General features: G+C 33.8%; 1 protein-coding gene and 2 long non-coding RNA genes across 9 annotated transcripts in view; 1 reads left to right on the top strand and 2 right to left on the bottom strand.

Annotated features, from left to right (window-relative positions):
• LOC126916656 (phosphatase and actin regulator 4B) overlaps positions 1-24,700 on the bottom strand; it is a 356,259-nt gene that overhangs the window by 170,498 nt on the left and 161,061 nt on the right. The gene's annotated exons all lie outside the window — the stretch shown is intronic.
• The window catches only part of LOC126916666 (uncharacterized), a 120,750-nt gene that overhangs the window by 67,992 nt on the left and 28,058 nt on the right, over positions 1-24,700 (bottom strand). Inside the window, exon 2 of the long non-coding RNA XR_007710692.1 lies at positions 20,322-20,824. This is a non-coding gene — a long non-coding RNA (uncharacterized LOC126916666). The remainder of the gene's footprint in view (positions 1-20,321; positions 20,825-24,700) is intronic.
• LOC126916668 (uncharacterized) lies at positions 20,763-23,502 on the top strand. Its single transcript, XR_007710694.1, has 4 exons — positions 20,763-20,864; positions 21,707-21,916; positions 22,631-23,000; positions 23,121-23,502. It is a non-coding gene; the product is annotated as an uncharacterized LOC126916668 (long non-coding RNA).

The following is a 24,700-nucleotide window of genomic DNA, read 5'->3' on the forward strand; positions in this document are numbered from 1 at the left end:
GCACCTTTCTACGACCCTTCTTTCTAATTTTGTATTTTCTGAAGATTTAATGAATTTTAACTATTATTCATTAATAATTTTTACAATGTAGCTATCAAATGTAGCTATTTATAAAGAACTTTCGTATGCTGGGTGATTGAATACGAACGATCATAAAAAATAATTCGGTGTCTATTGATTTTATTAAAAGATACATGGAATGAAATTTTTTGTACTTAAGAGAACTCATTATACTGATACATTTTGGTTCTTTCATATCTTATGGTTTCTGAGGTATGGAGGGTCACCTTGTAGCTCTTTAATATTTTTAGTCGATAGAAAGACGTATTCAATACATGCATTATGAATGAGTTTTCTATCGTAACAATATCTTTGATGGACAAGAAAACAGAGACAGTAAATGAAAAGCTGGGAAAATTCGGTGAAGACTTAGGGATCGAACAAAGAGTGGCGCTGCTAAAATGCGCTCCACGTGAATCCCAGGATCTTTGCGCGAGATCCACAGCGATGAATGAATCGGGGTCACGAATACACGGACCCTGTCCAGCGCAGATGTCGTGCCACTGAATCGTATTCGGGCCGAGAACTTGCCTAAGGCCAGAATCAAGCAAAAGACGAGAAGCAGTCAGAATTTTTCTGCTCTGTCTCCTTATTCTTTATCGCCTTTTCCTTCTATTATATCTTTCCATTGTAGATGAAATGAATATATCGATAGTAAATTCTAATTCAATTCTGAATTCGATTAGATTTCTTTCACCACGTTTAGGATTTTATATTTATATATTAATATTTCGATGAAATATTTATATATAAAATAATATATAAAAATATATGTATATTTTATGTATAGAATAATTTATATATAGAATATTTGATAGAAATTTCTATGAAATATTTATATATAAATGTGGGATAGTGTGACATCAGGGAAGGACGTGGCGTGAGGGGTGATTGTTTATTAGCGTTGTCAAGATATGGTAATGTTGTCAAAGAATGTTGTGAGCATTACCAAGGTGTAATATTTCTATGAAATATTTATATATAAAATAATATATATAAATATACATATATATTTTATGTATAAAATAATCTATATATAGAATATTTTATAGAAATGTTTATATACAAAATAACAGGGATTTTTTAATTAATTTTCCGAATAAAACGTTTCATGTTTAAAAGAGGAATGTAATAAGATTCTAGGCTGTTGACGTTGAAATTGTAGAACCTTAGAGAATACTTCGCGACTAGAAATATAAAAATTCCTTTCTTTATACGAAACCTCGTAGGATTTTTGATGTTAATTCAATTAATGAATTAATCGTTTCATCTATTAAGGGATAAGCTTGTGTTAACGGCGTATTCATTTGCATATTTTGCCGGTCAATTTATGAGTTCTAATTATATCCGTACATATATACACTATTTGATTCTCGATAAATTAAAATAAGCTTCTAAATTGTTTCGAATCGTTTGATAAACGTTTCCTATAAATTTACCTACTACATCTCCCTTCTTCTTCGTTATCGCCTAATGAATAAATGCATAATATACGATCTGTAATAGCGATCACGCATGGAATATGCCGCTCCTGGGTCATCGTCATGAAAAATCGTCTCATCAATTGCCAAAGTTCCATTTCTCACTTTTCACGATACGTAGAACTACGAAGTAACCAAGATAAATCGATCCAATCGATAATTTTCTATTTGAAAAACTCATTAAGGCACTGCCTCGCGGACTTGTCACGTTCGACTTTACGTCACTCCACCCCTCAACACAATTCGATAATTATGTCGCGAACAGCCGCAAGCGACGCGACGCGACAATATTTCAACCCCGTCTCGCAAACTATATCATCTCGATCGTTTCGACTCGACTGGAATAAAAAATTCACGTTGATAGACTCTTTTCCTCTCGCTTATGAGACAACGAAATGGGCATCGAAATGGAGAGCGATGGAATCGAACGTATGTTAAAATAAACCCTTTTAAATCCCTCACGTGTTTCTAATTTCATATAATTTTCGCTAATAGAATGAGATCATGATCATGATAAATTCTCTTCAACGAGTATTACCAGCGATATTTCCTCGAAATTCACGTTTTTGTTCCCCTTTCTACCCCGTTAGTTATTCAACTGCTAGATTTTGAGCTTTAACAAATGACAATGTCATGCCGTCCTTCCTCGTTACGGCGGATAAATTTTTACTCGTCTAACTGAATTCATCTACTTCCTTCCTTCTTGCTCTCTTTTCTCCTTTTCTTGCACGCGCGAGCGACAGACACTCGCAAAGGCAGGAAACGCGTTTCAACAAAACGACAAAATGATTCATTTTCGCTCGGTTAGCTGTATCGACCCTGATGGAACGACGAAGCAACGCCGTCTGATCAACCAAGTAACGATACGAATCTAATATACTCGGAAATTCGATTTCATCGGATAAGAATTTATGGAATGTTTCACGTTGTTATTCCTCCTCTAATAAATTGTGATTTATGAACATTATTCTGATAATCAAGTTTCACGTCACAACCACATTTCTCAAGTAAGAGGATACAAAGGAATGAAATATGTAGGTCATTAAAGTCATTTTCCTATGATTTAGTAATGCATAAACTGACAATCTCAAAGTGTTTTATCATACTCAAAAGAAATTATGCATTTGATTGTGAAAATCCAAATAAAGAAATGATTACTACTGGTGTAGTAACATTACATAACTTATGGTTTCTCCAGTCTTATCAAATACCAATCAGAATCGATAAACAATCCTTCCATTCAGTTATGTAATGTTACTACACCAGCAAAAAAGAATCATAGGAGGAATGAAATGATATTTCGTCCTAAGCCGAACAATTAAAGAGGCAAAAATCACCCAAGAACGCACAATTAAGAGAAACAAAGACGAAGAAACTATATTCTTCCACCTTGAACAATTCCTCGTCACGAGGGCAGAGATTCTCGCTTCGAACAATAGCCTAAGCGTTTCCAATCGCTTCCAGCAAGAATACAAAGCAGCAACCATCAACCCTTTGTGGGGAAACCTTGAAAAATGTAAATTGAAGTGAAGAAGAAGAAAGGAAAGGGAAAAAGTAATTAAAAAGAAAGAAACCAAATCCAAGGAGAAAACATAAAAAATAAAAAAGAAGTCGACCTATCCCTACCAAATCTTGAAAAATGTAAATTAAAAAAAAAGAGAGAGAATTAAAAAGGAAGAAATGAAATCCCAAAAAGGAAAAAGTGAGATACTCGCTATAAAGGTGAACAATTCATGGACAATCTAAAAAATCCTACTCGCGTTAAGTTCTTTAAATATTTCAGCCCTCGCGGTCATTTCGACTGTCTGAAATTTCCTTCTGCGGTTTTATCCGATTGAATTAAACGGATGAATCGACACTCGTTCAATCCTTCGCCAGCAAAAATAACTGGAACGTCGAACGATAGTCCTCGAGCGAAGCCCTCTGAATCAGATTAAAAAATAAGAAGCGATCGATTGGTTAGCGAAAATACTACGGCGTCTGACAGCGACGAATATCTTGGTCAAACTTCCGCCAGCCGATGCAAGCACAAAGCCACACGAGGTCTATTATTATGGGTACGATTCAGAGGTTAGACAGCTTGATTCATACGTCAGTGGTCGATGTGAGTTAAGGACGAGCCTCGCCAGGATATCTCAGTGGCCGCAAGGCATTTCACAAAATTACGACACACCACATACGTGCTTCTGACGCGCGCCGTCCACGACACAGATGCAAGAGGCGCGAGTCAAGTAAAGCGTCGCCTGTGATCACCGTGCAGCCAGGACGAGGCTGATGAATCCTTGAAAAAAGTTTTAAAGCTCGATCTCTAGAAAGTCCTAGGTGCAGAGTTGTCTCAATGGAACTACAAATTGAAACATCTGAAACAGCTTCATTCATAATATTTATACTATGTACTTTCATGACTTTCTACACCAGTGGAATATGTTAGAATGAATTAATTGATTCTGGAACCTTGTTCCAGGTTTATAATTTAGAACAGAATTATTAGCCAATACCACGATTTAGATAGAGAAACCTGAATATAATAATAATAATAATAATAATAGTGTATAAGTATATTATATGAAATTAATTTATTTAACATTCATATTTCGTACACGTACCTAAATTAATTATCCTTCTCATGACGTTTCACCGGCCCGTGATTAACAATAAAATAAATAAAAATTCTTAAGTAATTAAAAGAAATATTTTCGCTGCTAGAAGTAATCGATAAGTAAATGGTGGACTAAATTAGTAATATTGATGTTTGGCGGTATTCGGGATGCAATCAGTTGATGGATTTTGCAATGGCACACTATGCAGTGATTCTATGAATTGAACGAGATTGTTGAGCTCTCAATGCTTAAGAGGCTTAGAAGTTAGTTGCTGAACTTTAGGAGATAGCGAATGATACTTTGTCATTAGCGATCTGTAGGATCTTTCAGCAAATATTCATATGATGGAAACAGTGGATACGCATTCAGTAACCTTCGAAATTTACAACAAAGTTTTCAAAGTCGTGCCTCTATCGGATTTCACGTCATTTATTATTAAACGAACATTGCATATGGTGAAGGACTATAATTCATCCCGTTGAAATTTCTACATAAAAGCACCATATAGACAGCTAATGTCTTTCTTTCATTCTCGATGTTACACATACACATTCCTACACTTTCACGAACTATTATCTAATGAAACGTCAAATGTATCCATTTTGGTTAAAGGATGATCCTAATCTTAATGAACTGTCTCTTCCTTACTAAAACGTCAAAAAAAAAAAAAAAAAAAAAAAAAGTTTCTATTATTAATAATTGATAAAAAGGAAACTTTTTCCTAGAAATTTAAGACAATACAATCCTATAACAGTCCTCTAAAAAATAGATAAACATATTGCTTTAGGTTATGCACCTAACTACACGCGTAACATCTACATATGCATACAGTAAATTTCAAAGCTAAATACGAAATAAGTTTCGTGTCATATTGATTTATCTACAGACTGATCCACGTTTCTCATCTCTGTTAATTCGTATTCCTGCACGTTTTATATCTTTCCAATCGATTTTCAATTTACGCAACATATGTTCTTCAAGAGTTCTTGAATAAATTCCATGCCTTTGAGGCGTATACCGAGTGTATCACTGTATTTTGACTCTTCCTGTATAATAAGTACTATTTCATATTCAATATTATATCCTTCATTGATCTTACTTCTACATTTATATAATCCTCCACTAAATGACTACTCTCTTTACAACCTACAATCATCATCGGGCAAAACAAGATCGGAGCTTACACGAAAGAACGAGAAGAACACAATGTTACCAAACCAGCTTTGTCCCAATAATAAAAAGCCCCGATCGAAGCTATTTTTGATTTGATTCAGCGACATAGAAGGCGTGTGCAGTCACGATCAGACGGAAGAAACGAGCCGAGGGGACTCGAGAGACCCGTCCTCGAGTGGGAGAGTATCATCCTTACCGCAGGACGCTAAACCGATTGTAACCGGATGTGCTGATAAATAATTCGTAGCTGAACGAACCCGAGGAACCGAGGGATGAATCTGTAGGGAATTGGGTCATCGGTTTGCTTCGGGATGGAAGTCAATACAGAAGTCGTCCGCAGAATCTGTGCAGGCGGTTGAAGACGAGTGGCGAACTCTTGCGAAACTGGATTCTCTGTTAGCGTGTCATTGAAATTGCACCGTAGGGGTGGTAGTAAAAGCGATCGTACATGGGGAGGAAACCCCGTATGCACTTTCAGGGAGTTTGCGTGCTTTCCACGAATGTAAATCTGACTAAGTTGCCGCGAGGAAACACGGTTCCCTCGTCAGTCTTATGGACTTTTTCTCCACTTCCTTCCGTTTTCGGTTTCTTCGGTTTCAATTTCTTTCCTTCAACTAACGCGCGATGGTTCTAACCGAGAATCTTTCGATTGAAGTTTCGAAGATGAGTAAAAAAAGCGTGAGGTGTGTGTTATAGATTTCCACCCGAATTATTTCAAAATAAATAAAATTAATTAGAAAGAAATATACGCTAGAATGATCAAGCACTTAAGAATTATTTGAAGCTTTCAAGATAATTTTTTGTGAGAAATTTAGAAATAAATTTGTTTATCTTTTCGAAGAAGAATCACACAAACAATCCTCTATAATATTAATTTAAAGCCGTTGAGTTAAAATTTTCAAATTCACAATTTTTATATATAGTGTTAAAACAGTAGCTGAAAATCTTATAAAATTAAATGTAAGAACCTAATGTTTCTTCTATTTATCAAACTGCTCAACTTCAAAAACCGACGCTGATTTAACGATGCATCAAGGTAAATTGATATAATGCGATTGATGCACGTCTCTGGTTTTACAATGATAGAGCTGTAATCTTAAAATCTCCTTATTAAACAAACCATAGTGATATTTTAATCAAAATATCGTCTCTTGTTTTAGATAAGCTGTTACATCAAGCTAGTAATTTACGTGAAAGCACGAGTCATGTTTCGAAGCTTCGCAAACCTAGTTTCATCGCTTATAACGGCAATAAAGGAAGAATAATGACTCTCCGCTACAAACTAAAGACAATAACCACGTGTAGCAAGAAAAATGATGGATTAATAAACTGCCGCCGGATAATCGGATACTATTGAAAATACTGCGTCCAGCAAATCCATCATCGTGTATGAAGGGTGCAGCACAGACACCTCGTAAAATTCATAATTTATAAAATAAACGTTGTTTGGAAGTTTTTTACTCAAATCTATAAACATTACATTCATCAATCATCTGATAAATTTAATGGATAAATTTCATTTTCCGTAATTATCCAATTTATTCGAGAGGAGAGCTTATAATATGTATTCTTTTTCAGGTAAAAGATTATTATTTACTATTACATTGTTTATTGCTGCAATAATTTATAAGAACATTTATATCAACATTTTGACATTGTTTGAGTTACATTATGTTTACTCGGTAACTTCTCATCCCTTTCTAGGGCTGTTCTCTATTCATTGAAACTGCTTTACCGCAGCACGGTAACAGAATGTTCTGAAAAGTTGCATAGAACCGTCGAAGAGATGTTAACCACCGGACCAGTTTCTGTGTATGATATACGAAGAACCATTTACACTAACTTGTAATTATAATACGAGTATATTCGCCATCGTTAGGTGGCGCTAGTTTCCAGCTACAGAATTCACTAACGTCTTCAGCTAGGGGAAAATATTTTACCGACTATCGGTACAGGTTTATCAACCGTATCATTCTTAGCGAGATATTTAAATTTTCTCAATCGCTAAGTACAAACCTCTCGTATGAAGAACACAATTTTAGTAAGTTGAAAAAGAACGAATTTGACAAATATTTTACGTTATTAAACCAGCGTAACATCATTGGATAAAGTTTCATCGATCGCGTGAATGTTGGGAGACGACATATGAGAAGCTTTCCACCAGATGGCAACGGGCTACAGTGCACAACGCGCGAAAAAAAAGTACTAGGCAGGATCGATATCATGGAGATCTAACTAGAGGCTTTTACGAGTTCTCTCATAAATGGATGCATGATCTTTATGTCTGTCGTAAAACTCCAAACGGCTGCGTACATCATATGCACGTGTCATTTGAAAATTTATAAAATAAATACCAATTAAGCCTAACTATAAGATACGCGAAGAAGAGATCCATGTCTTTCATAAAATTGTCTGGTATAATAACGACAGTGTTTAGCGAAATATTAAATCGAATTTTAGTCAACTTCTGTCTGAATGTCCTCGAGTTTTGCTTAATTTCTTTGAAGAATTCGCGATAAAAGAGATAAGATAATAAGAGATAGAATACATGACTGGAGAAGGAGAGGTGAAGAACGCGATGATAGCTTGCAATTAGCAAAGGTTAAACGAGCAATTAAGAATTGTTTCACTGAGATGGCGTACGATAATCGTCCATGTTTAAAGCTGCGCTTCGCGTAAAATGACGAAACATGAATCGCAATCAGTTTTCCTCACGTCTGCGTATGCTTGGGAATCTTTCATCGCAGTAATTAATTGCAACTCCGTTTATTACCATCACTGGAGTGGGGATAACAATCATAAACGAGTCGTTTAACATCATTAAAGATCAGCGAATGAGAATGTTATGCCAATTAAGAACGCAATGACGTAAAATTTACAAATTTATACAGAATGTATAGCTTCGCGTTTATGTACTATGTTAATGTTATGATAATTAAAAGTTATTAATATAATTACCGATATCTATCCGATACATTCTGTATTATGCACAATGCATTGTTAATATCTATAAATTAAGCATTTGGTAAAAATATTGTTCAATGATAAAAATTCAAATTCTTTTATTTCACGGGTACTATATTAACAAAGACTTACGTGAAAATGAAGATTAGGTAGATACACATTATCTTTCATCCAAGCATTTTTCTGTTTGTATAGTGATACATACCTGAAGCAAAAAGATAAAACACTAGGTTAAATTCCAACATCATAATAAATAATAAATCATGAGTGCGTACATGTTTTCTTTAAATTATCACAATATCAAAGACTCAGATAGGTTCATTCAAGTTTCAAATTTCTACTGTTAATTCCATCTGCTTCAATCGTAAACACCGCGTTAAAGCAATATTTCGCACACGTATTTCTATTACAGTTACGAAACAATGTCAAATTTAATCGCGATTACAAGTAATATATTTACATGGAAATTGCGGCACGTTTCTCTACACATTTAACGTCACTCATGCAATATATGCAAAATTACATAAAATCAAATCAAACTATTAGCCTATTACTAGCGACATTAGTGTGTATAGTGGCTGGATTATAGGTACCTTCTGTCATACCCTTTCAAATTGCATTTCGCTCGAAATGAATCAGAAAATTAGACGAGTTCTATAATCTTTGATCTCCGTACTGTTACTCGTCGAACGTCAATTAATATTCATGCAACGGCATAATTTAAATTTAATTCGCAACATATCAAATGATTGTTTCATTCTTTTTCCAAACAATCGCATGGACGATTAAACTTTCCATTACATTAAATTAATTTGATAAAATAATTGAAGTGATACATTGATCACTGACATTAGTAGATTTTTGTTAATTTAATATATTAGTTAACTTAATATTTAATATTCACAATTTCGACCATTAATGTTGCATTCGTATATTTTTGGTGGAAACTTTTTGTTATGGAATAATCAGATATTTTTACGATATTAGTAATTATCATTTTCCCATTAAACTTTCTCTTCTCTACTTAGAAAATTCCTAATAGTAATCCTCATAGTCTTAAACTGAACTTTCATAGAAATCATATTACTTATTGCTGTGAAGTACTATAGTGATATATATTAGGTCATCCCATAAGTTCGTGCCCTTTTTCGAGCAGTTATATATGTTAAGATTGTTTACATACCTTTCAGTTTCATGAAAAATTGTAATCCCTCTCTCGTTGTACAACTTCTTCCCATTTTTCATAATTCCGTCTCGATAAAAGTTCTCTTGTTTTTCTTTAAAATATGAAATGCATACACAAAGGTCGGCACGAACTTATGGGATGACTTAATGCAAATACTTAAAAGATATAGACAGCTGTTACATGTCTCATGTCTCTATATTCAGAAACAACAATTTTTAATAAACGGAAATTATGTTTTAAGTCGAGTAGATTAATAGACAGTAACAAAGTCGAAGCATGTAACTCATGCATTAAAGAGCAGAATATTTGCGTCACGAACGTGCTATCTTTAGAAAGTATTGAACAACAATTTCTTGCGAAGCTATAGCCAACGTTGTGGAAAACAACACGAATAAAAGTCGATAAAAAAGAAAGGAGGGAAGGTGGAGAATGAAAGGGAGAATCATACAGAAACGAACACGTTCAGTCGACGTAATTAAGATGTAGGCCGTTGATTAGCCGTTTCTACGAAAACCCACGCGTTACCGGGTTAATGAAAAGGAAGAAGAAAGAGAAGAAGAATTCCCCGTGGGAATTGCACTTAAACGAACGGTACTCGTGTTCGTATTTCGACACGATTCACTTCCACGATAAACTTCCACTGTGTTTATAACAATTAATGCTAATTATATAATATGTTAAATTGCAAATTTTTCTAAAAAGCTACTGAAGAATTCGTTTATAAAACTAAACAACATCAAGAAATTCAACTCTTCTGAAGATTAAATTAAAATCATCCTAAATAATAAAAAATTCAACACAGTCCCCGCTCAACGTTAGAACAATCAATTCTACTTTGTATCTAAATATGCATCCCACATCTATGTATATGTATAATCATAATTAGAATGGTGCATGTTATATAATGTTAGCATATATATAGCTATCCTCAAGGTATCTCGATCGCAATAAAGCTCTGTCTATATTAAATGTACCAAAAGCTGCTGCGTATTCTTAGCAATCGTAAATAAAAGAAATTGATCCTAAAATAAAAATAAAAGAATCCGTCACTTTGACAATCTTATTTCTTACTTACAGTCTTTAAAAAATCATCGGGAAAACGTTACATCCTTGCACACGTATGTATATGCATCGCATCTAATGGTTAATTCATCCCCAGCCACAGCTGGCGACGCTAATAATTCTTAAATACGTCGCCTTCAACACGAGGTCGATCGCGTGTTCGATTTTCTCGGTCGTCAGATGATTTTTCACGATATGCAGGAACTCCAAGTAACATCAAAACGCGACACAATCCATTATCTCGCATCCCTCGCGACGCGAACGCCTAAACAGCAGGGGCGCGAGTCGGTGTGCTCTTTAAAATTTCAATTAGCGAGCAGACTCTATCCGGTAGGCATTGTTATCGAAGATCCGCCAGCGGAATTAATTATCACTCGCGAATATTCCATTAATGAGCGTCCAAGAGAATGCAACGCAGAAGACAGTCTTTTTGCGCGGTATTCGAACGAGTAACGAGGGCTGCTGCCTGATCTCTGTTTCGATACAGAGAAAACATGGGTGGACCGAGTTAGACGATTTCATCGTGATAATTGCTCGAGTATCGTGCTTCTTTCTTCCTTTCACGCGAACCTGCGTGTTGCGAATTGATCTAATTGAAGTGGGCTGGGTATAGGGATCGTTTCAACCTCTTTCGGACTTGTATGGTGTTGTTTACAATGATATCAAGCATTTTCTGAATTTTTTTGGACAATAAGTGAGCGAGAATATTGTCCGTAATAATAGTTTAATAATTGTTCTCGATTATTTGATGACAGGGTTTGTTTTATCCGCTTGGACTTAGTTTAAAAATATGTAAAAATAATACTTTCATATTTTTTTACAACATATAGCATTTTACAGGCATGTTGTGAACGGAAACAATATCAGATAAAACATATCCAGTGTTTTCAAGAAATTTCAATAAAGAACATCATTGAAACAAAATATTTATCAAACAAAATACACTACGTTCGTGTCAACTTCAAATTGTTTTTTATCAAATAGTTTTTTTTTTATCATGAAATATACTTTTCTTGCGATATCGTTAAAACTAATTCTTGTCAAAATGATTCTGAACCAACAGCGACGTGTAAGCAATGAAAATTCAGAAAATCCTGCTTTGCTCTTTGAAAACCGCCGGTTGGATACATCGATCGTAGCGATACTTTTATTTTCATTCGTTTCGTACGAGCAAAGACTATTGGTCATACTGTCGTCGTGCAACTGAATGCACCGCAAACACACACGAAAACACGCGATAGGCCAGTATGAACAGTGTGAAAGCACCTTTCGTCGTGATGCATTGTTTGCGACTGTTATTTGTCCAGAAATATTCGATCGAGCGATTCTTTTTTTCTCTCCGATTTCCTCGGAAAAAGTGGTAAACTTTTCGAAAAAAAGAAAAAAAAACCCGCCTTTGGTAAGCTTCGTGTGCCGGAAAGCTTTTATACCCTGATGCATTGAGAAATAAAAATATCGCGTTATATAATTCGATCGGCGATGAAAAAGATATGCTCTTTGGCACCGGTAATATTATCAGATGGACTTTTTCTCCCGATTCAATATCGTAAATTCTACATTTTACACTCGTAATATTTTTTGCCGAAAGAAACATCGATAGGAAAGCAAATATCGCGCTAGAAAAACATTTCCTTGTTAATTTTATACTAGATTTGGACTTTAAAACGCAGAAGTGTAATAAATCATAGTTCTGTAGCTAGGATTCTTCGCCAATGTTAAAATAAAACGGAAGCTGGAAGATGTATCCTCTAAATCCAAATGAAATGGATACCAAATTCTTTAAATAGATAATCATTATATATTGTAATAATTTGAAATTACAATAACTGAATCACAAGCTTAAACATTTAATTAACGTTAAAATAAAAAGAAATCTGAAAAAAGGTAGTATGTGGAACTCAACTAGATTGAAATTCAGGAAAAACCTGAAATGTACAAAATTTCATTATCACTTTCCTACTCTTTTTGGATAATTTAACGAATCGAGTATTCGTCTATAAGTTCTTAAATACATCTCGGCCAATAAAAAATTTTACAAAAATATAACAAATTCTACAAAATAGATCGTAACACTCGTTTCATAAATAATACAAACTCCTTGAGTCTAGCGTGGCAAGAAACACTTCATCTCGCGGGCCAACCAGACATTTCGTTCTGTGTGCATTCGAGCATGGTTAGCGTGCCGTGCATGGTAAGTAGTTACGGATTAGTCTAGCCTATGGTTTTCTTTGTAAGCAAATTAGGTGTGACTACATTGCTTGAATAATGATCTTTTCCGTAAGCAACGCGTGAATATGTCCGTGAAAAACAGAAGCTAAGTCATGGAGTTAAATATTAAGACAAGTAGCCGAGACAAACACGGCGTGTCTCTCGTATATTTGTAATAGGAAAAGGACTGAACACTTTAGAAAAATTCTTCCCTTGGAGGGGATTCTTAGTAAATACATCGTATTGAACGAGTTTCGAATATTTAATGATTCGAGGAAAATGGATATAGAACATTTTGAATTATTGTATCTTTTAAATATAATAATACGACTTATAATATGTTTAACGATAATTATAAAAGGAAACATTATATTTTACGTGCTTTGGGATATTTCTATCATTATCTTGAATATTTACAAGATGTTGATTATTATAACAACGCAAGAAACTTCGTAAATTTGTAACGCATTACTTCAATTTCAACGGATAATTGATCTTTACTGTGGAATTTAATGTGGACCAAATGGATTCGTGAAACCCTTGAAACTTTCAAGAAGATCTAAAAAAAAATTCATATAATATCTCCAAACACTCGAAATTCAGAATATCATAAAATTCCTGACAAATACACTTGCTGAGATACATTACACAGTTAAATATCATAAAGTAAAGTTCAAAGTTATGTTCAGTTCAGCCTAAACAATAGACACCCATGTTTATACAGTAGAAACTGGCAAAAATGAATATATAATGTCTTTCCACGATCTCCATACGTTACGCCTGTGTAATTTCAATCTGACGTTCAACGTACGCAACAACATCGAGAAATTTTCAGGCTGAAACACCACAACGTGCGATTAGGTCACTTGAATAAATGATTCGTTGCTTATTTCGAGCGGTGATGAAGTTTGCTCTCCCAAAGGAGATTTCACTGGGAACTGTTTCGACCAAAAAAACAAAGGGGAACGAAAGAACAGAAGGCATTATGCGCCTTGCAAAGAGACCTTGCCTCGCCGGCATTCTTCTCGTCGTCGTGCTCCACTCGGCCGGTATAAATTAACGTGCAACTCTAATTACCTACTTCGTGACCGGCCACGTGGAGTGGTCTCGTGGAACTTGCCAGAGGGGCACACGTTGTTTTTCCAGCCGTTGTTGCGCGTTTCCAGCGCGAAACGGCACGCAACATCGACTTTCCAAACTGGCCGATAATACCGTTGCTAAGATCCTACCGTGAAATCTGATGGGGAGCAAGACTGAATTGTTGAAAGAAAGTCACGCCAGTCCGACAGCTTGGAATGGTTGTGTTATGTACCGTGAAATATGTTAGTTGGTTAACGCGCCCTTTGTAGTATTTATGAGATGCAAATAGAAATTGCAACGTGGTATAGATCTTTGATTGAAGGGAACTTGAAATGGAAAGAAATTAGCTGATGCCTCGGAAAGGGGTTTTCTATTCATTGATGTTATAATGCGAATCTTACGTGGATACTTGTTTCTTTTCAATGGATTATAATTTAGTTATGAAATTACAGATAGCAAGACCGACGACGAGTACATATTTTATTAAAGCTGTCGTAGAATAATTCAATATAACGCTATTTATTCTTAAAAATTGTTTATTTTTAATAGAATATAATCCATGCCCAATATCTATGCTATTAATAGATATTAATAGTTTGATAATACTTGTGAGTACCTTATCGATATTTTATTCACAATCACTAATACTATTTTTAAGAAGAAATAAATTGCAGCCTTCGATTGAAACATCCACGGTATGACAAATATAGTGGTAGAACTTTTCAAATCGATGAAAGTCGAGAACTGATATTTCCGCTCTCTGGCGATCAAATATTAATTTAATTATTTCATCGTTATAAAATTTCTTGATTTCTTCGAACTATTTCGATTTGCTTCTCTCAAGAAATGGACCACAGCGGAACTCCATTACGATCAGCTAAATGGGAACGACGTCGAAGTTAAATTAAATTAGACACGAATAATAACAGTAACTCTAGTGAACGAGGCCGCTTTCGCGAAGAATACTAATCACGACCACGTCTTCGCTATTTCTATGGTTTAATTACTTTTTCAATGACATTTTTTGAAACCAAAAGTTTTCTTTTACAAAGTATAATTTTCATCTCGTTTTTCACTTTTATCGGTAAAAACTAAGTTAAAGAAAATTTCTTAAAGGAATAAAATTTAAAAACATAGTTCACAAACTTGCTTAAAAAAATGCAGTATAATTTTATGTTACATGAAAAGAAAAAGAACAAATGTAGCAAAAGAAAAATGAAAAATGAAAGCAACAAAAAAAAAAAAAAGAAAAGAAAAGAAAAGGGAAAGACGAAAAGAAAAAGGAAACGAATAAATTCATAAACGAATTCTGCAAAAGTGTTGTTATTTTATCGGCGAACATTCGAGAGCACTCGTCGAATTGATATGTAGCGATATCGATTCCGCATTTCGCGAAGAAACGAACTTGCGGTTTCAAGGAGAAGGAAAGTGAAGAAGAAAAAGAAGAGAATAAATGAGAGAAACTTTCACGAGGGTAGCAGTTTGATGGGGGAGGTGGTTGATTTAAAAATTTTAAATTGCTTTCGTGAAATAATGTTTCCCACCGCGATAACTTTTCGTATAAACTGCAGGAATTAATTCTACCGTATCATTAATTATCGTTTCTGATTAACGAACGATCGCGACACACTGAATGACATCGAAGCTTGCGAGCCTTTCCTATGTAAAATATCGTTCGTTGCCTCTTTTTTTATAGGTATCGGTTTTCCGAGATTATGGAAAAATTCATGACCGAAGAAAATGGAAATGAGTCTCGTATATATCGAGGAAAAATTTTAAGCTACTTGATTTATATAAAATTGCTTTACTGGTAGATGCACGTTATAGCAACCGCTCTTTCTTGATTCAGATTTTATTCAGCGGGCTTTGACGTGGTAAGTTACTATAGATGAGAAATTTTCTTCTTTTTTCTTTCCTTTTTACAGATTTAAATTCAGTATCTTAGAGATACGAGAATCAGATAGTTAGATATTATTCGCTTGCTGCGATTATCAGTCGTTATTACGCGAATGACTAATCAGAAAATATGCCGTTTCAAGTTGCAAACATAAATTAATAGTATGTAAATCTAAAGATTTTGTTCAATGAGACAGATGCAAATGTGTAGATTTATGTGGAATTCAGTTAAACAAGAGACAAAAAAAACTTGAATGAATACTCCGAGAAACAATTGCATTGAAAAATTCCAGACAGCTTAGGGTTAAGTAACATAAAAATAACGGATAGCTTATGATTATATAGCATATGATTTGGGAAATGAAACGTAGTAAAATGTTAGTATTTCTTATGGATATTTCTTAGACATCTTGTTTAGATGTTTTCTCAACTGATTCAATTAATTTACATAACTGTCAAATCAACTCATCGAGATTATCCATAAATCTCTTAAACTAAATTTTCTGAATTGGATCATTGCTTTCTTAATCATCTCAATATAAAAAATAAACATTCGAAATGTTGTGGAATTAAGAGGATTTAGTAAATTTTAAGGACAAAAAGAATGAACTGATTGTATATATGTATGCAGCACTTAACCCACATCCTTTACTTCCAATTGCTCTATCGATCAATTTTATCGAGACCATCCACAAACTTTCTGCTTTTAGATGTCATTCTCTGTAATAAAGCTAATTACATTGACATAGAAATTTAACAACCTTGGAAAATAAGGAAACACGAAGGAATACAATTTCCAAAAAAAAAAAAAAAATAAATAAATAGTAATACGAACAGTAATTTGGTGCAAAATCTCTCACTAAAAGTAAAAGTGATTAATTTGTTCATAAATAACTAGAAATCACACATGATCAACTTTCTATCTTTAATACCCATATAAAAGACTGTCCTTCCGAAAAATAGCAATAACATAATCTGCAAGAGCTATTCTCTCCATAAATAATAGAAGGAATAAAAATGTCATTTAAATAAATAAAACTTCATTTCGGTTTTCAAAAAGAAAAAAAAAATGCACCGAGCCAATGAAATAAAATCGTAACTTCTGTCGGTGGCAACGCCAAAAAAAATTTTATTTCGAGCTTCGATAAATTTTATCCAAGCTACAAAAACGTCCAACTAGCTTCAACTTCGACATACACACATACGCGCGCGTGTATGTACCTGCAATTCAACGTTACCATGTTATCGAACACGGAATCGACAATTTACGTTGGTCTCAGATATTAACTCACGTCCTCACAATAAGTTCGCGTGTCTCAACTCCTACTCATATGTGAATTTTTCCTTGCACCGTGTTTACACTCGCAATAAATTCGCCTGATAGGTGCCAATAGACATTGTACGTACAAAGCAGCTATCTGAAATGGTTACATACTACCTGTCGCGTGCGAAAATCTCAATGTAAATGGAAGTACAGGTGTTCGTAAAATTCTTGTGTTATGGGAACATGAAAATTCACTTGTAAAATTTCTCTTTTTGTGTTTATTATCGTTTAAATGTGTTTATACCGTTTCTTCCGATGTTTGGAACGTGTATGATGAAATCCAGGTTGCTCTTCTTTATTGATGAGTTTTTATTGAATTTTATTATTCTACTATTAAATTCTTCTTTTAATTAGGGTGTTTGAAGTATTTGTTAATTTTGGGAGAATTTAAAAGAATTTTCTAAATTTAAAATCTTAATAATTATTAAGGTTAAATTCAATGTTGAAAATTTCTAAATGTAATATTTCTTAGTTTTGGAAGAATTTAGAAGAATTCTGTAGATTTAATCTTAGTAATCTTATTTATTTTAGTTGGCACCCGTAAGATCATTTTGCCTTTTGAAGTGCGTAACTACAAAAGAAACCCGAGACTAATGTTCAGTTCAGTGACGTAAATACGAAAGTACGGTCATTATTCATTTATGACAATTTTTACATGATTGCGAATTCGCCTAACACGATGGAAATTACAGAGGTTGCTAACATAGTTTATCTGAAGTTATAGAAGTTAGAAGCGAGAAAGAAATAACGATTACGAAGAAGTTTATCTAAGTTCCTGAAAGTTGCAGAGGTAACGATAATGGAGAGTTTATCTACAATTTTTGCACGTCGGGTAGAGAGTTTATATTTGCGAACTGCTGCAATCATACGTTTCTATTGCTCCATTTTTATGATGTCAAAAAAAAAAAGATTGAAGTACGTGAGTTTTTTTTTTATCGAACGAATATTTTTCTCCAGCTTTCACCCTATAACAAATTCCGAACGATTTATGGTCAATTTACAGAGATAGTTTGCAGAGATAGACAAGGTAGTTTCGTTTCGCAAATATTATTACATAACTTTTATCAAATATCACAAACACATTTTCTGAATTCTTGCTACTTGCACAATCGAGTTAATATTATTCACGATATTTCACAAATTACAAGTTTCAAATTTCGAATGCTAATAAGTTTATATACATAACAAGTTTGACAATAGAGCAAGTAGAGCTCTATAAACGAATTTTTAAATTGCAATTAAATTGTAAATATACAACTTGTTATTCGTACATTTAAAAATAATTTCAACGACAATGTTTTCAATGAAAAATGTAATAATAAATTACGAAGCAACAATAAACAATTAAAAGAATTATCATCCAACGCGAGTAAATAGCAGAAAATTAGCGAGATCGAGTTTCTTATAATCACATAATTGTAATACGATGCAAATTAACCAGACATGGATTATCCAAATATGTATTCATTACCAGGAATATCGATTGTATGGAAATTGATTACCTGATTGACAATGCTACTATACAAATTGGGACTTAAAATTATTAACAATCGGATAGAGAAAATGAAGAAATAAAAAGTGGTATATTATGTCTCTTGCGCTGAAAAGACTTAGGTAAATTTAGGACATGTTATTTTTTTAGACGAGGAATGTATTACACACTTCTTCAGAAGTATATATACATACTTAACAGTATAGCTTACGTTATGGTACTTGAATTCCAAAACGATTTGTTTCCGGTTCTACTTAAGATACTAATGTGATTATCATATTAATTTCATCCATCGTGAAACATCGCGAAACTTGCGTGGACATTTCATGTGATCTCAAAACTAATTGACGATTAATAAGCTATAATACTTTAAATAGTTATCATGTTTCAAATGATCGACATTAAATTAATTACTAAGTACTAGTATTTCAAAGTACGTATTGCATTTCAAAGTTTATATTTAGAATTATATGTTAAAAACTGGAAAAATTTTTAATTCTTGTCTATCGTTAATAAACTTTGAAATGCGATACTTTTATATTTTAAATAATTAACTTATAAAACTTTTATATTTTATTAATGGAATTCAACACATACTAGTTTCAATTTCTTAATTTCCTTACTGCACTTGGAATCGTGTAACATCGTTGTCACAGTGCAATAGATTGATGTATATACATTTCCTGTATTATCCTTCTTCTAAACACAGCATTGAATCTACATTTTGTTTTCAAATCAACAGGTCCAACATTGAGTCGAGCCTCGGTTCCTCACTTCCCTGTTCTTTCACACTCAGTTACTAAACACTGCTTATATTTCGTAGAAACAAAATATTTGAAATGTTCAAGGTCCGTTTAAGAACGCGTTCGTAAGCGTCCTTCATTTGCGCATCAGACATCGAGTTTAATTCTCCTTAAATCGATGCTTCTTCAAAACCTCCTTATAGCTACATAATTTATTTTATAATAATTGTACTGGGTTATATATTTCAAAGTCCGAGGTCGTGAAAGTTATTCGATACCTGTCAGGTACCAGGTAATTTATTCATTATCTACCATGAACTTAATAGAATTAATTTAACGAAAAATGAACTCTTCATAAACGAACTGGGTCACTACTAACTTTAATGGAATCTCGCATTTTAATTTCTTTCCCTCCGATCTTTAATTTTATTGAACTCTCGAACGTTTTAATGGACAAACGATTATGCGACATACATATCGTGGTGGATAAAGAAGTAATAATTTTAGAACGCACGATTATGATTACGTTAGTAAGGACAATAAATTGATACAATATAGCACAAGAATGTAATACATACAAAAATTCCTCGCAACTAACACCAATTTCAAGCTTTCTTTTATCCATTTACCAGAAACATTAATGAGCATTCTAGAACTTTTTTCATATTTTTCAGAGCCTAAAATAGAAAAAGGAACTAAGGCTTGACTACGAATGACCCAGTTTACTCATGAAATGCGAAACATTATGCTCACCTCTGAGGTATTAAAAAATCATTCTGCAATTTCGAGACTATTAATCATACTCGTAAAGCACGCTACACAATCATCTTTCAACGATCTAATTTAACGACCTCGAATTTTCAAACAGTGGCATAAAAATATCCGAAAAATTTGTCACGATCTTTATCGTCAATGAACGAAAATTTATTCCCTATGGACGAATCTTTCGCTGCGCGTAACCACACGATACACGTCCCATAATTTCACAGTGTCCGTTAAAAAGCCGGAAAACCGCCATCGTCGGAATATGGAATAATCACTGAAGCACCAACCTTGAAACAGATGCGACAGGATGGCAGCTTTGAAGCACGTGCAGCCCATAATATATCCCATCATCGGCGCACGCTGCACGATCACGAGGAAGGCACAAGAGCACAAGAGCTAGGCATCACAATGATTTCCGCGCCGCGGTCGGGTAGGATCAAACGGACCGGAAGTGGCGTGGCCGCATGGCGCAGCACCGCGACCCGTCGTCGATACCGGTGCGTGTCACGCGCGAAACTGGCCGCCTATTTGGCGAACGGAGGCTAACGGATCGTTCTGGAGAGACCCATGCACGATCGGCCGCGATCGCCGGAACTCGACGAAACGAGCCGCTTCGATGAATCGTCTGCGACGAGCCGTTTCCGTGCTTCGCGTTCGTTCTCTAATGTTTCACGCGGACAAGAGAGGGGCGAAGAGACATTTATTGCTGCGTGTCAAGGTTCCAGCGGCGAGAACCAATTGCTTCCAGTGTCGTTCGATGAACGTTAACTGGTTCGTTTGTTCAAGATACCTGAGTCGTGGAAGATTTTAGATCGTTTAGAGAAGCGATGGTTTGTTGAAAATATGTATATGTTTGGTGTGTTTGTTAACGTTTCCTAAATTTTGTTTTTTACTTTTTTTAACCCTTTCAGAATCGAATACGTCGTAGTTTGCGAGAAATATTTTTTGCTCAGCTAGTTCGAACATGATATATTTTGTACAATATATTTTACTTTATGGTACTTGTTATATAATCTGTTTAAACGTGTTATTTGCCAAAATTTTATGATAATTTTAATTTAGAATATTTAAAGATACGAGTCTTGAGACTTTTTTGAAGACACAATTAATTCAAATATTTAAAATCTTTTTTTCGAATTGTTACTATGTGTATCCCATTAATTAACGTGTGGGTTAATTTCGTGCAAAATAGCATTTAAAACATCTCGTTCGTCGGTTTGAAACTGTGTTAATTAAATTCATACGATTTTTGGAACTAGTTGGAACAACTGTGTTAATTATCTTTAATACGAATTACATTAAAATGAATTTATTTCTGTTTTGAATCAACAAACAATCCATATGTTCATTCATATGTTTATCCAATTAATTAATTTCCTTTAAATCGAAGAAATTAATACTTTAAGAATCGAGTCATTCCTTGAATTTCTATTCACAAGTTCATGGAAATTGTCTGTATGAGTGTACATGTATATTTACACTAATTAGTTTCATATCATATAATTTAAAATGTTTAATCGATTTTAATAATTGTATTTCTTGTTTCAACGATAACGTCTAACAACGATGACATCAACTTCGTTATTTCCACTATACAATTAAGAAGCTTAACACAAGTAATAATTTATACATCAAATATGAATGTGTAATGCGTAACGCCAATTACTTCCAGAAAAAGATTGAAAAAAAAGGAGAAAAAGAAGAAGAAGAAGAGGAATTGTATTCATCTGTTCCCAGGGATAAAATATTTTCACTGTAGCATGCTTTCTTTGAAGAGCATTTCCCCTGTAATTTTGGATAGTAGAGGAAACATTTCGTGTGTTAAAATTAATGAATGTCTCCTACAAAACTTGAGATGTGTAAAAACTGAGAAACTTCAAAGGTAACTGTAACTGAATTCCATAAAGAAACAGCCTCAAGAAAAAACCTGTAATGATATATTGTATTACGTATATTCGTTGGAACTTATTACAACAGAAATTAACGGAATAAAAAATCAAAGTACATAAATCCTTTACAAAACGAAAGTTTCAGTATACCTTTAAAATTTCCATAAACTTCAATTAAACGTTAACAAACTTAGCTCGAAGCGCGGATTAAGTAGCTCGTTAATGACGATGCAGTTCCAAGCGGGCGATAAAAACTTTTGGAAAGCTTGATTTAATACCTAACTAAGTTTAGCATAATGATGCACGGAATAAAAATTGACTACTCCAGTGAATATTTGACGCTGTTATATTTAGAAAGAATCTTAATAAACGTTGTTAGAAGTTTAACGAATCCGCTTCATTTTCGTTCCAAAGCAACAATGCTGCACTTAATTCATTTTACTTTTATCTTACATTTTCTTTGAAAGACTTCAAACTCATCGATTATAAGAACAAAATATGGTTTTTATACAACCATCATTTTAACTCTTTGTATTTGAAGAATTTTTCGATACGATTATCCAGCAATTCAAACACAGTTTTATAACGAAGAGAGCAAAAGCTTCGATTGGAAAACAAATGGATCATTTATGAATTTATTTTCTATATTAGTCTTCAATCCCGTCATTCGGTGAGAATAAAACCAAATAAAATTTTGTACACTACAGATATCACCGTAATGACGTTGACAGAGAACGAAGAATTAGAAGATTGAAAAACAATGTGAAAATTTCTATTCGACAATTAAAACTAAGGGTTTAATCCAATTAAAGAGAACGAATTTACAAAATATCGATATTTGTCATTGATAAACAGAACAGGAAGCAATCAGAGGAATTCGACGTGATGCAAGCAGGTCGTGTACGTGATGTTGCATTAGCACGTGAAAGTGCAATACACGATCAATTATTCGCCACCGTAAATCGATCGCAATGAAACTGTTACAGAATTTAATAGTCGCTTCGCGTTCACCAGTGAACGTTCGATATCGCACCGTTACATTCACGTGAAAATCGAGCTGCAAAATAGTAAATGATTGTACGGAAGTAGGGGTTCAGAATGTTGTTATTTACATTTTGAACTGTTTAATAATGAACGATACTAACTGTTTACTGGGAACTAATAACAAATAATTTTTATGAATTTTTCAAATTTTAGGTAGAGATTATTTGAAACTGAACATAAGTCAAAGATTTTTACATATGAATTCCAAACAAACTTTTTGCAAATTCTGGAGTAAAGGAATAATCTCGGTAAACGTGAATATTCCAGCGGAAATAATGGACGAGGACGTGATTATTCATGCGAAATAGTCTTTCTAGATGTGAATCGGTATACTTAATAATGCTGCTACATATGTGTTTCTTATAGCTCTCTGTGCCAAGTAAATTTTCAAGTGACATAATCGAGGTGCACGCACACACACATACACAAAAGATGCGAATGTTCATGATAATATTAACTATGTACAATCAAATTTGTATCTGTCACACTTGTTGTATAATTTGATAAAGCAATAAAACCATTGATATCTCGATGACGTTAACGTCGAAATTAAAATTGTAAGGAAAAGAAAAAATATAGACTCGATTTTCGGTTGACAGTTTTGGATTTGATTAATCGCGAGACGGAACGGATGAAATCAATATTCGAACTGTCCTGATAACGAGCGTAGAGCGATCACGCGATATAAAAATTTCATTTCGCGTAACAGATTACGAGTAGAAGTTGTGGATGGTTCTCTCGTGTTTGACGCTCTAGTTAACTTCCCTCTCTCATTGGCGTGTAAATATCGACTATATTTTAACCTAAATCGAGCACTTCGCTAAAGAGTTACGATTTGTTAATTTCGTCTGGATTCACTGATACGAAAAACTTTCCATCGTTATTTTATCAAAAAATGCGTGATTACATAGGTAACTAATCAGTTAACCAATCTTATCACTAAACATCATCAGTAGGTTGAAAGTTGATTAGAAATAAAATAAATCCAGCGAACATCAATTATTTTGATTTTTAATTTATTATACAGAAGTGATATATTTCATGCAAGTACTCGATTAGAGAAATAAATAAGAAAAATCACTTTCTAAGTATCGACGATAATTTCGTCTCTGATATGAAATCAAATAGTGGGCAATATAACATTATCAATGAAAATTATGCATAAATCTACAATCTAATATGACGTAAGAAATAATTACAATTATTTCTCAATTTTACGTTTTCAATCTCTCTAACAGATAATTGCAAATTTCCTTTTATGTTATGGTATATATGAACGTAACCTCGTAGAAGTTTCAAGGTAAAGTCAATATCATCCATCTAATTTCTACTACCTTTATCTTCTCCTTGTACCTAAACTTTTTCCTCGTACAAGAGTATTTACAAATAAAAGTATGCTTGTAGATAAAATCTAAACAACTTCTAATCTTGATTGTAGAATTTTTTATTACTAACAGAACATAAACATCAAATAACGAAAATATAAGCTATTCGTCGTCACCTGTTCAAAGCAACACAACGATCAGTTGAATACCTCGATATAACGATAACACAACATTCAATCCATTAGGAAAATCAACAAATTACGAAAACAAAACATTGATGAAACAACTGCACGTGTCGATTTTCGCTGTAAAGTACAAGCAGATAGCAACGAACAAATTACTCGGTTGATTACATGCGGGTAACGAGCCAGCAAAATATTGGAGCAATGAACGGACACGAGATTAAGT

Source organism: Bombus affinis, chromosome 5 (assembly GCF_024516045.1).
Source record: "Bombus affinis isolate iyBomAffi1 chromosome 5, iyBomAffi1.2, whole genome shotgun sequence".
Lineage (NCBI taxonomy): Eukaryota > Metazoa > Arthropoda > Insecta > Hymenoptera > Apidae > Bombus > Bombus affinis.